Source organism: Ixodes scapularis, unplaced genomic scaffold (assembly GCF_016920785.2).
Source record: "Ixodes scapularis isolate PalLabHiFi unplaced genomic scaffold, ASM1692078v2 PGA_scaffold11__112_contigs__length_91849675, whole genome shotgun sequence".
NCBI classification, from domain to species: domain Eukaryota; kingdom Metazoa; phylum Arthropoda; class Arachnida; order Ixodida; family Ixodidae; genus Ixodes; species Ixodes scapularis.
In genome coordinates this window covers 55,639,738-55,656,332 of record NW_024609837.1, presented here as the reverse complement: position 1 = coordinate 55,656,332, position 16,595 = coordinate 55,639,738, and the positions used below count along the sequence as shown (strand labels likewise).

Here is a 16,595-nt window from a genome sequence, read left to right as displayed (position 1 = left end):
CTGCGTTCTTCATGCCGGTCAAGTCGCCATGGTTCAGGTAGACTTGGCTAAGGCATTTGATCGCGTGTCCCATGCTTTCCTGTTTGCTATTTTACGTCATGTAAACCCAGGACCAACACTTTTAAAGGGTGTTAAGTTATGTTACCGTAACTGTGCCACCAGGCTCATAGTTAACGGTTCACTTTCAAATCGAATTAGTCTGGAATCGTCCGTCAAACAAGGATGTCCGCTATCACCGCTTTTATTTTCGCTTTATTTAGAACCCCTCTGTTTAAGTGTACTTAACAGCCCTATCGTGGAAGGTTTCCGTCTCTACTCTTCTGAAGTTAAAGTATTGGCATATGCAGACGATATAGCTTTCTTTTGTGCCGATAAACGCAGCGTCGACAATGTCCTTACAATAACACAAAACTTCTGTGACGCAACCGGCGCACTCGTTAATAAGGAGAAAAGCGTAGGTTTCTGGTGCGGGCAATGGGCCACAACACCATCAGAGTATGCTGAAATATCGTGGAGCTGCATTGCCCCTCAGTACTTAGGAGTTCCTCTTAACAGTATCCGTAACAATGGTCATTACTGGACTGAACGGGTGTCGAAAATCAAATGTCAAGCTGACAAGATGAAATCCAACCAGTGGTCAGTTTTCGGGCGAGCTAAGGCCTGTAATATGTTTCTCGCCGCCAAACTTTGGTATATACTTCAAGTGATTTGCTGTACCAGAAGCCATATTCAAAAATTCCACAGAGTGTTTGCTACTTTTATATGGAGTTCCAATTGGGAACCTACAAGACGTGATAACCTCTTTCGCCCCATCGATGTCGGCGGTCTCGGACTCATACACATCTTTCTAAAGCAAGTAATATCTCGATTTTTATTCTTCAAAACTGCATCTCATCATTTCCTTCGCACTTACTTACAGACGGAACTCGCGAGTGCATTACCTTATTTGGTGGTTACAACGATACCCGCAAGCACATCACGTCCTGTGGGGTACCTCAAAGAAGTAGTGAGCGCGATTGAGTTTCTAACAGCTCGTTTTTCTTTGGAGCATTTATTTACGGTTTCACGCAAAGTCTTATATGCTGATCTGATTGACATAACGTTCCCTGAACCTTTGTATCGAAGCATATATAGTGAAGGCCCTGGAAAAGATGTCCTCGGGCGTGTCCGAAAACTACATGTCTCGCCTACAGCAAAGTCATTCTTCTTTAAGCTCCATACTTCTACGTTACCTGTAAAACCCTGGCTTCGCGAACGTGGAATTTTTGTGCCGTGGTCAATCAATTGTCGCCTTTGTAACCAACCGGAAACTATAGAGCATTGTTTTATTTTCTGTACTGATGCTTACCTTTTCTGGGATGTCCTACAAAGGACACTGAAAAAAGACTTGAATATCAATGCTTACACAATACGTTTTTTGCCCTTAAAATTGAATGATAGCTTTCCTTACGATCTGTTTACATTAATGGGGTTGCATAGCCTCTGGAAAACAAGAATGATTGATAGGAATGCGGACCCTCCCCGATCTACCAAATCAAACTTCATTGAAACAGTAACGCATGTACGAAATGTTTTTAACTACCTTGACGAGCGGCCAGATTGGTATGTTCTTTTTGATCGATGCATTAATCTACCTGACTTTTAGCACGTGCATTTTGTATTTATTTAATATTCCTTTCTGTTCCTTCTGTCTGTTCACGACAATGAGCCTATGAGAGTATAAGATAGAGAATCATATGTAATGGAAATTGGGATGTGATAACCTTACCATGTTTTTGTCTTGCAGTTGTCTAATATTTCCATGTAATAAATAAAAAAAAAAAAAAAAAAAGATCGGTGGCCGAGTGGTCTAGCGCACACCAGCTCGGAGCACGTGGAGCGAAAGCTCGCGCTGCAGAACCCAGGGATCCTGGGTTCGAGCCCCACCCCTGCCCGTTTCGATCTGGATGAGCATCGTACCGGCGTGCGGTCGTGTATCACTAGGGAGTTTTAGAATAACGTGCGCAATTTTAGCGCACGCTAGCGCTAAATTTAGCGCTTGTATTAGCGCCCGCGACGCAAGAGAGTTTTAGAATAGCGTTACTCCGTGGCGACGCAAAAGCCCAAGCATCTCGCGCTTGCGACGCCACCAAGATACAGTCACAATTTTTATTTCACTCACGAAATGCTGTAACTTTAGAAAGAAACAAGCTTTTTGGTCCAGAGTACCACTTTAGGTTCGTTTAAACACGAGAATGCGACGCGAGCGGTTGACCGGTCGTGCCCGCTTGCGTCGTCTCGGTTAGAGCACTATATAGCTCCTACGGAGCAGAGTAGCGCAATCCTTTGAACCTCGTGTTTTGCCGACAACATGGCCGACAGAGCGGCTCGGCGCGAGTCACGTGGTACTCAGGGTTCCAAGAGGCGGCCCGCCCTATGGGAGAATACATGGAGATCGACATAACACGGCTGATTAGAAAAATAACGGCGAGTTCACACTTTTCAAAACTAGCCTGTCGTGAAGTTAGTAAAGCGCTAAACACTTTATCAAAGTTTTAATAATATCGGATGCGTGTGCAAGTTTTGAGAAGGCAATTTCCAGGGCAATGGCGTTTGAAGCAGACGATTTTTGCTCGCAGCGGAGATGGGCTTTTCGGGTTGGCCGGAGCGGGTCACGTGAATGGTGTGACGTCGCCGTGTTGTCTGCTGCATGATGCAGCTCAGGCAATTTTTTAAAAAAAGTTACGTCCTTGCATGGCACAAAACTTATCGCAAATTATTCTAAAATGTTTCATTATTATGTCAAAAATGATTGCCATTCCGTACATCCCCACAAAACTGAAGAAACAACGATTTTCTCATGTTCTCCATGCATTTCTGACCGCAGTTGGAACCTCCGGGCGTTCGCCGCTAGTCGCCGAGAGATGGCGTTCTAGATTGCGCTACTCTAGGGTGCCTACATGTCTGTCTGTCTCAGGGTGAGGACATCCATTGTTGACCTGAGTGTGCCAGCGCGTGACACTCTCGCGCACTCGGTGCGTGAGTTAGGCGGCAAAATGGCGTCTATACATTAACCAAAGCTACGCGCTCCAGCTGAGTGACACCGGATCGCGCGCACTTCAAAATGCATAAAAAAACTATTGGGCGGAAAAATGGCTGAGATGTCACCACTCAAGCAAAAGCGCGCGTTGTGTATGAAGGCACTCTACGCTACTCTGCTCCGAAGGAGCTATATAGTGCTCTAGTCTCGGCAAGAGAGGTCTCGTGTACTGACCTTCGCACATCGTACCTTCGCCGAGAAGTGTTCGCGCGTCGCAAGCATCATGTTGCCGGTGATCGTTGCCAAACCGAGTACAATTTCGTCTCGTATTGAAAATCGCAGTCGCGAGGATGCCGCCGACGTCGCACTCACGACGCCGCCAAAGCAGCCGCCGTTATAATCCTGGAAGCCGCCATTTTTGCTTAACTCTGCTCGTCTTGGCTTTAGCCAACTTCTCATCATGAATCCTTCTTGGAAAAGCGCAAAGGCTCTTTGCGTACGCACGCTATTTCCGAGAAATAGCGCACGCTAAAATTGCGCACGCAAAGCGCAAAACCTGGTTTGCGTTCGGAGCATGCGCAGTGGCGACGACGCTATTCTTTTGCGTACGCAAAGCTTTAGCGTGCGCTATTCTAAAACTCCCTACTACTGCGTGATGCACGTTAAAGACCCCAGGCTAGCGGTTGTACCGCACTGGCTAAATTTCTCATCTACAGCTGGGAGACTCGTCGCCCCTGTGAGGCAGACCAAGTTCTAGGCTGTATAAACACATACACAACCCAATTTTTTTTTTCATGTTTAAATCTTGATTCTATTTTACTTTATAAGCTACGCACTCAACTAAAATATATTATATTCTTACTCTATTAATATTGACAAACTATCCTCCTCTCTGAGACTGGGCTCGAGGATTTCTTGGTAGGAAACCTGCAAAACCAAGGGGCGTCATTAGAATGGGGAGGAAAGCATAGTAATGGTTACAAATAGTCTTAATGCTTCCAAAAATAAACTAATTACTCTTGCGATTACTTCTTTATGAATGTTGGAAATTGATTACAAAAGTACTGGGGAAAGTAGTCGATTACAAGTTATTTGATTACTTGTAATGAGTAGAGTTGAAGTCTGTCCAGGTGATAATAAAAAGAACGAGAGAAGGTAAGAATAGGTGGAACCAAGGCGGCCTGCCTCGGTTGGTTACTCTGAGTTGAAGAAGGGGAGGTAAAATGAGGTGGTAAGAAAGAGCAGAGGAGACTCTTAAAAAAAAAAAAAAATATCCATTCCTGAAAGGTTCTTTGATGCCCCAAGATCTCTTTCAGCTCGTGAAAAACGGTTTCGCCCTATACACTATCGCCCCCTGGCGCCCTACAAAGGTAACTGAGTGATGAAGAACTCTTTCGCATCAAAAAAGGAGATTCACCGAACGCCCCTATCGGTCTCTCAGAGAACCCTATTAAGGGGTGTTTAAGATAACTTTTTAGGGTGCAAATTATAGACATGCCAGCGAACCTCTAAGAGTTCTTTTATGACCAGATTTTATTTTAGTGTGTGGAACGCATCTACGACTGGTGTGCTTAGTGTCCTCTAGAGCCACTAAATGAGCTGCGCTTAGAGTATCGGCACTCCGTTCCCCGGCATTGTTGTGGGCGCCGCCATTTTGGCTCGTATGCAGAGCAGACGCAACTGCCGATCGTCATGATTCAAAAGTGCGACCTCCTCAGCATTAGATTCGGTTGTGGAAAGGTCACGCAATATTGCTTTGCTCTGTCACGAACTATTTAAATATTTGTGGAGGGCGGAAAGGCGTTTCCTGTGAATTCAGATAAAGCTTCAGATAACTGGCAACCATGATTTTACGACACAAAATGCCCAAGTGTCGTTACTCTGAAGCGTAGCTTATTTAGTGGCACTAGTGTCCTCTTCCGCCCATACATCGGAACGGGCCCCGATGTGGCAAAAAATGACGTCCCAAAAGCCGGAGTGTCAGGCAGTCGGATGTAGCGATCCTGACGGTTGAACGTAGAAAAAAAAAATGCACGAGCGAACGAAAATTTTGTTGCCGTCGCGGCGTCCCAACTCTTGGCTATCGTAGCTTCCGTGGAGAGCCGAGTCGGAGAGTGACCTGCAGTGGTGAATAACTGGCAGACGACAGTTCTGTCGTCTGCCAGTTATTCACCACTGAATCTCTGACACCACCAGCGTCGTGGCCTGCGACAGCATTGACACTTTTTATGACGTCATAAGGCGGAAATCGACGGACCACTTTTTTTGGACGCGATAAGCACTGGAGTGGGAGACTCGTTGCAAACCCCGTAGACATAGTAGACATATAGACCCGTTGCTCTGCGGCAGGGGGCGCGAGCGCATCCGCAATACGCGACCGTATTGCGGTCGCGTATTGCGGTCGCGTACAAAGCCACCTAGGTGGCTGAACCATCTAGGTGGCTCTGTAACATTCGATTTTGCACGTGCCACGATCGAATGCAAGCATCTGAAGATGCGCGATTACAAAACCTCTAAAAGAATAAAAATAATAAAAAAAGAATTATGCAGCTCGCGGCCGCAGCGTCCCATTAAACGTTCCTTTAATTTTTGCCTTCGTTCATTGCTTCCGCGAGCCCGTATGTTTCACTTTACGTGATAGCGAAGCCAAAGCTACTCGCAAAAGCACGTCCTCCTGCAAGATGCTCGCACTGCACGATCGCGCGTGCTTGACAGGGACGCTCAAAGCTCGCAGCTCACTCTTGTAGCCTCTGCTACGCTGGCACTTAGAATGGAACGGAGTATAAAAAAACTCTAGTGGGGGAGCGTATTGACGCATGTTCGAAACCCGAGCCAAACATTCTATTTTGCTCGCCTGAAGCACTGCTCAAAACTTGAGAGCTACGGGCCTATAAGCCCGTGGCTCTCAGGTTTTGAGTAGCGCTCCAGGCGAGCAAAATAGAATATTTGGCTCGCGCTTCAAACATGCCTGAATACGCTTCCCCACTACAGTTTTTTTTCTACTCCATGCCATTCTAAGTGCCCGCGTAGCAGAGGCTACAAGAGTGAGTTGCGAGCTTTGAGCGACCCTGCCACGCACACGTGCTCGTGCAGTGCGAGCATCGTTCAGGAGGACGAGCTTTTGCGAGTAGCTTCGGTTGCGCTATCACGGAAAGTGAAACATACGGGCTCGCGGAAGCTATGAAGGACAGCAAAGATGAAAGGAATGATTAATGAAACGCTGCGGCCGTGAGCTGCAAAATTTTTTTAGACGTTTTGTTACCGCGCATTTACAGATTCTGACAGAATACTTGTATTCGAACGTGGCACGTGCAAAATCGAAGGTTACAGCGCCACACGGGTAGTGCAGCCAGCATAACATGGTCGCGTCTTGCGTAAAGGCCGGTTCTCACATGCAGCGAAGCGCTGATGTAGCGCTCCTCACGTGCCATCAGCTACTTATCGTACGCCATGAGCAACAGTTTTGACGGTGCGATACAAAGCTGGTGAACGCCGCCGTCAGCACGCGCTTAGCGCGAGGTTAGCGCTATGCTTGTAGCGCTCCGCTGCATATGTGAACGGGCCTTAAGTCTTGCGGACGCGCTTGCGCCCAAGGATAAATTACCCAAGCATTAAGGAGAATGCAGGGATTGCTGTTCCACGCGCTGCACGAGCTGACCTCAGCAGTAGTAGCATGAAGCAAATGCCTAAAACAAATTGCATCCTGCACGCGCGTTCGTCAACGCTTTATTTTGGTCCCTCCATTCTCCTTGATGCTTGGGTAATTTAGGAATAGGTCTACTAAGTGTAGTCGGGGACAGATCAAGAGTTCTAGGCCGGCATTCTGGAAACAGCGTCTCATCTGAGAATCGGTGAAAGAAAGCACTGCCAAGGCCAGCGCACCGAGCTGAGCGGACTCCAACCGCATGCAAGACGCTCGCGCGCCCCAGCCTTTGCATTGCTTTCTTTCACCCCGTCTCGGCTGAGACGCTGTTCTAGCAAGCTGCCCCAAGCGATCTCCCCACATCTCTCTAAAGTGGTATTCACACGAAAGAGAAATCCCGGGGATTTCTCGGCGGCACGCGCATCCCACGACGAAAACGTCAGGCTTTGCGATGTGCAAAAAAGCCTCGCGTTTTCATCTCGTGATGCGCGCGTGCCTGGGAGAAATCCACGAGATTTCTCTCTCGTGTGAATGCCCCAGAACGAATGCTGGAGCTGCCAGGACCTGTCGTCAATGAAAAACGTTCACAAAAAGAAAAACGCAAAAGGAGAAAACGCTTTTTTTTTTCATGGTGTGCAAAGTAACATCAATTTTGTCGGGGAACAAAAGAGTTACTGTTTTTAACACAATTAAGTCACAGATTAAATAAGCACTAAGTGCGTATGATACACTAGGAGCAAACTATCTAAAGAAAAACTTTTTTTTCCAAAATTTTCTTTCTTAAAAAAAGAAACAGTTTTTTTTTTTTTTTTGCCTAACTTTGTTTTTGTTCACTACACACCGCGGGCGCTGACAACAGGCCAAAAAATGCGGTATGGCGATTCTTTCACTGCATCGTTACTTGCTCTTTCTCGCGTGAGTTTAAAAGTGGTCGCGCCAGTGTGCAAACAGCCCCCAAACGCTTCTGTTTCTGAACCAGAAGGCGGGTTTTGCAGTAGTTGCGAAATCAAATATACAGGTTATCATCCAAAAATGGCCAGATATATCACTGTCAGACTTAATTCACTCTTACGATAAAATAATGTTGAGCGAGGAATTAGAAAACACACTTGAACCGGAAGTGTGCCGGGGCTACCCGATAGATGGCGCAACTGAGTTTGTCGCCCAACAAAAAAAGAAAAAAACGAATAACGAATTTCCAAAAGAATCATCCATCAGGGTTGTGCAGCGCAATTTTCCCATTGAGTCACGAGCGGCTGACTGCTTCCTAATATCCGTCAACATCGCCATGGAAGCGAGGGAGCGATTTGAGGAGCGCACCTAATAAATAATCTACGGGCAAATCAAACGGTCACACCCCTGTGCGACCGGAGACCGCAGTCTGCCAAAGATCACGTTGTATCGACCTCCAATTCCGCCTGCATTACTTTGATACATATTTTCTTTTTCTCTCTTGCCCTTTTCGAAATCTTCTTCGTCGTCATCATCGCGGCCAAGCCCCTTTCCCATACTAACACACCCACACAGACACGCACGCACGCACACATGTACATTCACGCACACACGGGTACGCACATCCACACGCGCACACACATACTCTCACGAACTCACAAACAAACGCACATTCGTACACACGCTCGCACACAAGCACGCATGCACAAACGCACACATGGGCAAACACGCAGACACACATACACATTCACACGCAGGAACGCACAAAGTCACACACTAGCTTGCTAAAACGCACGCGCACGGTCATACTTACACAGGCACACACACAAGCACGCTCCCACACACACGCACAAACACGCAAACGAATTCGTACACACGCACCAACACACAGTCAGACACGCACGCGCACACACAGACGCAGGGACGCACAGGAAGAAAGCAGTAAAGGACGGGGATTCGAAGAAAGTAAAGGGAAAAAAAAGGGAGAGACGCGATCGAACCGGACGGTACTCCATAAATAATTATGCGCGCTGTCAGGCGCGGCCAAGTCCGCTGGGCTTTAAGCACCCTTTGGCCTTTGCCTCGAATCGGCTCGGCAAGGGGGGGCTGCGTCTGTCGCCCGCCGTTCGGTGCCCGCTATCGTCTCCCGGGAGCGGAGAAGTCGTTGGCTGCGTGTTGGCTCTTCGCTCCTTGGCCTGCTCTCTTATGCTGTTCTTTTCTTTTTAAATCGAATGCAGCCTTAGAGCGTGTACGTGTGTGTTTAAGGGCCGCATCGTACGGCCTCTGGTCTTATTGCGCGAGATTATTTTAACCCTAACACAACGAAAACAGTGTTAGCGTCGCGTTCCTCTGACGTGCGGGCATGTCTGAGAAAGGCTCAGGGTCAAGACGAAACAACTTAGTATTTTTTTGCGATAAGCACAATAATAATAATAATAATAATAATAATAATAATAATAATAATAATAATAATAATAATGATGAATCAAATTTATGAGGTGCCCAGGAGCAACCGTACGGACTTGGTGCTGGCACACCAAAATTTGCACACACTACAAATTACCTGTAAACTGAAAACACCGCAAAAAAACAAACGAAGAAATACACTGTAAATACATACGAATATATTATTGCTGACTGAGTAGAAGCACAGTCCGAAGTGCACGGCATCAATATGAGGAAATAATTATCTATCAATTCTTGACCGAAGCGAATTGAAGGCATTTACAACATTGTAGAAAAGTCCAAAACAATGAGCAGGGCGCTTCGAGACAGAAACGAATAGTGCAGATTTCAGTACCTTTCAACACCGTAAACGGAATACACTTCATATATATATATCAGTATGACAACTGCACGGGCAAACAATTTGAGGCTATCCGTTCAGATAATTCGTGTTACTTAGCTCCCTACTTATTCGAACAGGAGTTCAATATGTTTGTCAAACTTCTGACGGCAGGAGTTAAAAGTATCCAGTTCTTGGGCGTAACAGTTATGTCATATCCGGTGTGGGATATTACAGTGCAAGAAGACGACGATCGGGACACCGCAGCCAATTGCGGGGAGCGCGCGTGGGCTCTCGCAAGCTTCCCGATCTGTCGGCCGGTCGTTAATAGCCGGGCTAAAATAAATACTAACCATTCGGCAGCAGACTCTCTGTCTACACGAATAGAACACTGGTGTCAAGACCTGGTATGAGCCAACGAAGCCTGGAGAGCCATCGCAAGCCATGCCAACCCAAAGGACCATCGAAGCTTTCACACGGAAGTCATAGGGGTCTTTGATCGAACGCCTAGAGCTCTAGTTCGTGGCCAATTCGATCACCAGTTTGGAAAAGAAGCGAGCGTTTTTACTTACGCTTTGCAGCCCAAAGACGTATGACATCCTTTGAGCTTTAGTGGCTCCTAGGACACCTGGAGACCTCAGCATCGAAGAACTTGTATCGATGCTTGGGACACATTTTGACCCTCAAGCCTAGTAGTTATATAACCGGTACAAATTCCAGCATCGGGACTAACAACCGACGAGTCAATCAACGTGCTGTTGCGTCGCGGCCCTGAAGCAGCTGGCAGCAAACTGCGATTTTAGCATACCGTTAATTTCAGCGAGAACTGTTGCAACGACGGCAATATAGAGCAACGACAGCATCGACGGCTACGACTGGGATACCAGTAACGCCTTTTAGCGATCCGAGACTGCCGTTAGACACCATGCTGCGCGACAGATTTGTTTGCGGCGTACTCGACGAGTTTCTGCAGCAACGTCTGTTTGGTGACAAAAAAAAATTGACGTTTTCAGCGGCTTTTGACATGGCACACACTCTCACACACACACACACACGCACAGAAACACTCACACACACTAACAAAAAAAAATCTATGCGCGCGCATGAAATCGTGTAACCCGACTTTTTTTTTTTTGGTGTTACTTTGTGTGTTGCGATGTCTAACAGTATTTTATGAGGCAAGATTTTTGTTTTCAAATAAAATAATTACGTCGTTTTTTTGTTTTTTTTTTTTTTGCAAGAGTTTCGCTTCTTTCTATCCTAATTCTTTGGAAATATCACCCCCAGAAGAGAGTAACGCAGCGGCGAAATTAGTCCCTGTAAAGGCGCAGTCAGGCTGCCCGTATACATCAGACCAAAGACTGCTGTTCGCTGTAGACACGATGAGATCTGCGGACACGCCTCAACCAGGTTCGAAAAGCAGGTTCCTAATTCCATTGGAATTCACGCCTGCAGACAGCTTTTGTAGAACCAATGTGTCAGGACAAGTAAGAAACGCGGCTCAGAGAGTGTCTGCATGTTGTATTCCCAGTGTAGTCGCGGCCTGAGGCCCCTGTACGCGGTTTGCGAAAGGCGCATTGAGAATCATTCCCGACGAGGCTAGCATTTTATCCTTATCGGGTGTCGTTATCGGAGAACAAACAGCGGTCCACTCCAACTCCCCACTCACCCAGCTCCGTTTGTAAATCGCTGTAATCGGCTTCCGTGCGCTCGCGGTCCCCGGGCACGCGCTCTCGACCAGGCCTACACACTGGGGTTTGACGCCCAGAAACGCGGAACGGAACGAAAAATGCAGGGCGTAATATTCGAAATAGCGCGCGAGCAGTGAGATAGGCAAGAGAAGAGGAGAGAGCACAGAGCGCTGACTCCCAACCCAGGTATTGCGAAATAAAGAGAAAGTTGGCAGGCAGCGCTCTGTGTTTGCTTTTCTTCCTCGGTGCTTGTGCGCTGATTTGAATATCATGTCATCTTACCCACTAGGCTGGACTCTCCACTTTACTATAAGTTAAAGGCAACGCGGGACAATGCGTACTGCACACTTAAACACGAGATGTTTGATCTTAATGCAAGAATATTTTTTATTCATTATTTTTTTTATTTATTCGACACTGCCAGCTGCCGTTTGGCAGCCGGGGCAGGAGTGGATAGCTTTTTTTATACATGTGGCATCTTTTGACATGAACGAAAGCATCGGAAAGAGAATCTAGTAAGGAATATAGTACATACAGTCGATAGAATGGCTACAAAAGAAAGCTACTACACTCAGGAGTGAAATTAACACCTATAAGACCAAACAAAGTTGTTTGCAGGGAACATAAACATAAGGCGCCACAATCGTCGTTAAGGTATGACAAAAATAACGGGGTTTTGCTTTGCACTTCCTTCTATAGTCCGTGCAACACAAAAAGGTAGGGCGAGGAAAAGGAAGGTCGGGGAGGAGGAATCAGACGGAACGTTGGAGAGAGGAGAATGTTTCCCCCTCTCCCCTCCAGTTCCGTCTACTTCTTTCTCTCCAGCCTTCGTTTTCCTCGCCCTACTTTCTTGGGCTGTAACTTACTATAGTCGGTTACAAGTCAAGAAGGTAGGAGAAGCTCCTCCCACAAGTGTGATGCGCCCGTTTCAAATCTCTCCGCAGTCGAAAGAAGAGTTCACTGGAAACGCTCCTTGTTCCGCTTCAATGGATTCCCACTTGTCTCCGATCCCACTTTTTAAGAAAGCGACCTTTGTATTCATCGGAGAGGGAACCGAGCCCCTGAAAGCAGCCTTTGTATCCATCGGGGGGGAAGCTAATCCCCGAAAGTCGTATTTGTTTCCGGCGGTGGGGGAGAACTCTAATCTCCCTCTCGTGGCTTCCACAATGCTAAGTCAAAGTCGAAAGATAAAGCAAATATGTACAAAAAGACAAGACCCTCCTCGCGCGTTGGCCGCGACGTCACGGAAACGGTGGGACGCTATTGGATGCGGAGGTGGCGGAGGGATATCAGATTCCCTTTGAGGGGCATTTGCCGCTACCTTCTTAACCTGTAACTGACTATATAGAATAGATAGTGCAAAATACAAATGAAATAAACGCTCTTCACTCACAGGTAGGTATTCGCGTCTCCAGCTCGACGCTCGCCCTCCCGCGGCGGAAACGGGAAGCGCTCTAGTGAGGGTCCCCCGACTCTCCTGCTCATCGGGCATGGCGGAACTGCTCGCGATCATGGCTCGCGAAATGTCGTTTCCGAACGCAAACAACACTCTTCACTGTCCCAACGTAGTGCTGCAGCCGGTATGGGATTGTACCTTACTGGAGAGTTTTAGTATTGCGCATAGAAGCAAACGCAAGCAGTATGCGTTTGCGTTAGAGTTCCGTGCCCCACGTTGTGAGTGCGCCCCATCGCCATGCGCCATCCAAGACCGCAGTTTCGGGCTCCGCGCACGCGCAGTGTAGAACACGTAAAGCTAACGCAAACACACAGGGCTTGAGTTCGCTCGTATACGCAATATTAAAACTCACAACTGTTTCACCGGCTTCCAACGCCAACGAAACGTGCTGCAGTGAGCAGACGTGCAAGCAGGTAGGCGTTCCTTCGAACTGGAAAGGTTGAGATTGGCAAAACAACGGCGAGCAAATACAAAAATAAATAAATGTTATGAAAAAACTAATAATTAAAAAAAAGCTTTTTTATTTTTTTCATTTCTTATTTTTTTTATTTTTGGGCATTTGGTTTGGAAGGTTATTGGCGGCGACTTTGGGCGTTTAGCCGGTTGTCAAAAGTCGCGACTTTGAGCACAATATACTTTATTCACAATTAATGTAATTTTACATGGATTTCTCACATTCGCTAAAATGTTTTCATTGATTTTAGACTATTTTTATTGGTAATTAAAATGCAGCAACTGAAACCAATGATGATAATTAGCACAGTTTTTATTGTCATATTTCTTCGCGCGTTTAAAATTAGATCATAAGCAACAAATTATATTAGAGCTTGAAGAATTACTTATTCAAATATGTGACTTTTAATATTATTATTATTAATACAAATCGCGGCAAAGTATGCCTCCAATTAACGCCAAGATCGCGAGAATACGCTATTTAACAATAATAGTCTTTCCAGAAAGATATAATTCTGTTCTCTTTTTAGCATATGAAAAACTCTGACATAGTTATCAAGATAGAGAAACAGTCAAACAATGGATGTAATATGAAGTCCTACACGTCACGCGGTGCTATAAACACACACACACACACTTAAGCTGTCTAACTCGGATTCCGTCTTCGGGCTGTTGCAGTGAGAGCAGCGTTTATTAGTTTATACGTTTCGTGGACATATTATAAAAATTAGAATTATTTTCTTATTCTTGTGCTGGAATAATTGTCATTATTTCCCATGACAATTATCTGAGCGAGAGAAAGGCTGCGAGAACGCACAGATATCAGCACTGATTTTTTCAGCAACTACAAATATCACCCTGGATCGAACAATATGTCACAAAATAAAGTTTCCGCGAACAACTTTTCTAAGTAAATAATTACGATGTGAGACACATCTTGAGTCGTGAAATAATTCGAAATTAAGGCCTATATCGAGAAATTAAATCCAAAATAGAGGTAAGTTCCGGTTTCGCTCCAGAATTAAAACGCGCATCCTTCCGTAAAAAATACGCTAAACACCGTTCTTGTTTTCAGGTTAAAGGGGTAACCTGCGCTCATAAAACATTAGCTTCCTTGTATTCCCAGAAATAATTTATGTCGCTCAGTGAATCCAGCACACTAGACGGGCTCAACAGCGGCACGCATCTCTGACCCTCACTGAACTTGCCATCTTGGAAAATGAGTGGCGCCACCTATAGTTAGTTGGAGTCGCGGATACCAATAGAAGGTACAAAGACATCCTTGGATGTTGTACCGAGCCCGTCACGCGGAAAATCCTTCCATTCGGTTATCGTTCTCTGGAGAAAAAAAAAAAAAAAACCGATATGCGTTTTTCCTGCATTGAGGCATCAGTGTTGTTTTATTGTGTTTATTTTGAGTCGGTCGCGCTGTATTAGATTGCTTGCAGTCGGGGAAATTCATTCCTGTCTGGTTATTGACTATCTTAAAGAGGAGCTTTAGTCCTCTTTAACATAGAAGTTCTGTCACCGAGACGTTTCTACCATAAGCGTGATAAATGAATCGATGCATTCGGTATCGGATTTGTGTGTGTGTGTGTGGGGGGGAGGGGGGGGGGGGGAGGGAGGAAGGGGAAAGGGCCGGGGGCAGACAACATTGCTGTACTCAAGAAGCGGTCTTACAAGGGATGTGGAGCCTACCAACCCTGTTTTGCTACTGCTAGTGCCATGTTTAAGCCGGTGTCTCAACAACCATAAACTTTTTGTAGCCGCCAAGTCAATGCTATTAATGTGGCTATTCCAGTTTAGCTTAGAAGTTATAAGTATTCCTAGTACTTAAACTGCGTGACTGGGCTAATCTGAGTATTTATTTATTTTATAACTGTACCTGAGCGGTGTTTTTTGTGTGTAATAGTCATATGTGTACACTTAGCGGTATTTAAACCCATTTTCCAAGATTGACACTATGCGGAAAAGGCTGCTATAGGTAATCGTTTAGGCGCCGTTCACACTCTTGCGACTGAGTAAGACCGAGAGAGACCAGACCGGTTTTTAAGCCTTTTGCGACATCTTAGGACCAGATGCACGGCAGCGGAGCTGGTCCTAAGAGATCGCAAGAGGCTTAAAACCGGTCTGGTCTCTCTCGGTCGTACTCGGTTGCAATTGTGTGAACGGGCCTTTAGAGTTACCTGGTCGCCTGTGTACTGAATATCTAAATACGCAGTGCAATCATCTGCAAAAAAAATCGTTAGCGGACAGGTGTGTTGTAAGCCAAGTCGTTTCAATAAATTAGGAAAAGACGTGGGCTTAATACGAAGCCTTAAAGGGGCGATCCACTGATATTTGTATTTTGCGCAAATACCGCTTAGAACAAATCCCTGACGTTAATGATCTGTGAAATACCCGTTCGTTTTCACCACACGCAATCGAAGTCGCAGAAAAAAATAAAGAAAAACGAGCAGAGTTCACCCCCTCAACTCACAGCCAGAACAAGCGGCCACGTGATCTGGAGCCGATTATATGCCGCCAACGTTGACCATAGCCATGCGCTGGGGTTGGCAAGGCACAGGACACGTGCTGAGTTCCAGACATTGTTATGGTTCGGCTGTTGTCGTCATTGCAGCGATTGGACACAGGACACTACCCAAATATTTCTCGAACTATCGATTATCACGAGCCCAAAGCGAGTGTCCACGCCACGCTCGGCTCCAATCTATGAGCCGTATTCAAATATCGTCACTGGGCGGTACTGCTACCGCCCAGCTACGTCATCAGGTTTTTCGAAGGAGAGATTGAATGAAAACACTCGGTTTTGTCCTCGAAATTACAGCGCAACAAAGGAGTTTCTTGGTCAGTGGCGTTGCGTGCGAGTATCCTTGAGTCCCACTAGTGCCAGTAAGCTCGTGTAAAGTGGAAAACATTCCAATTGAATATCGTTGCACCGCCCCTTTAAGCCTTAAGGGACTCCTGAAAGAAGTGGTGCTAGAGGCGAGTTGGTCCTGTCTATTTGAACGTATTGCTGCCTACGTGAAAAGCCATCGAAGAATTTGATATTTTTTTAGTAAATGTCAAAGTTTCAACATTAGGTTATAGTGAGACACCCGGTCAGAAGCTTTTTCAAAATCCCCCCCCAAAAAAAAACAAAAAAAAAAACGGCATTGATTGGTTCACCTTTTTCCAGAATTGACAAAATTTCTTTGCTCGTGTGAAGTAGCTGGGTGAATTTTGAAAGGCCACGTGGAAAACCATGCTGGCTACCGAAGTAAAAGTTGTTCCCGAAACGAGTGCTCAGGTGTTTAAAAACAAAATGTTCCATTACTTTACTTGCAGTGCACAGCAAGGATATTGTTCGGTAGTTAAAAACAGGGAACTTATCACCCACTTTATGGACAGGGCAATTTTCCAGTCTTCGGGAAGCTGCTTTTTGTAAGCTTTTGTTGAAACGATATGGAGGTATTTTGCACACCATTCGGCATACCTGTAAACAAATGCGTTTGGTATATCGTCTGGCCGGGTCGATTTCCTTCTGTCTAAGTAGAGCAAAGCAGAGGAGATTCCCTTCTCGCTAATAAACAGGTCTAGCACATCAACACCAGCGC

General features: G+C 46.0%; 1 protein-coding gene across 1 annotated transcript in view; it reads left to right on the top strand.

Moving 5' to 3' along the window:
• LOC8041586 (high affinity cAMP-specific and IBMX-insensitive 3',5'-cyclic phosphodiesterase 8B) overlaps nucleotides 1-16,595 on the top strand; it is a 450,039-nt gene that overhangs the window by 90,158 nt on the left and 343,286 nt on the right. The gene's annotated exons all lie outside the window — the stretch shown is intronic.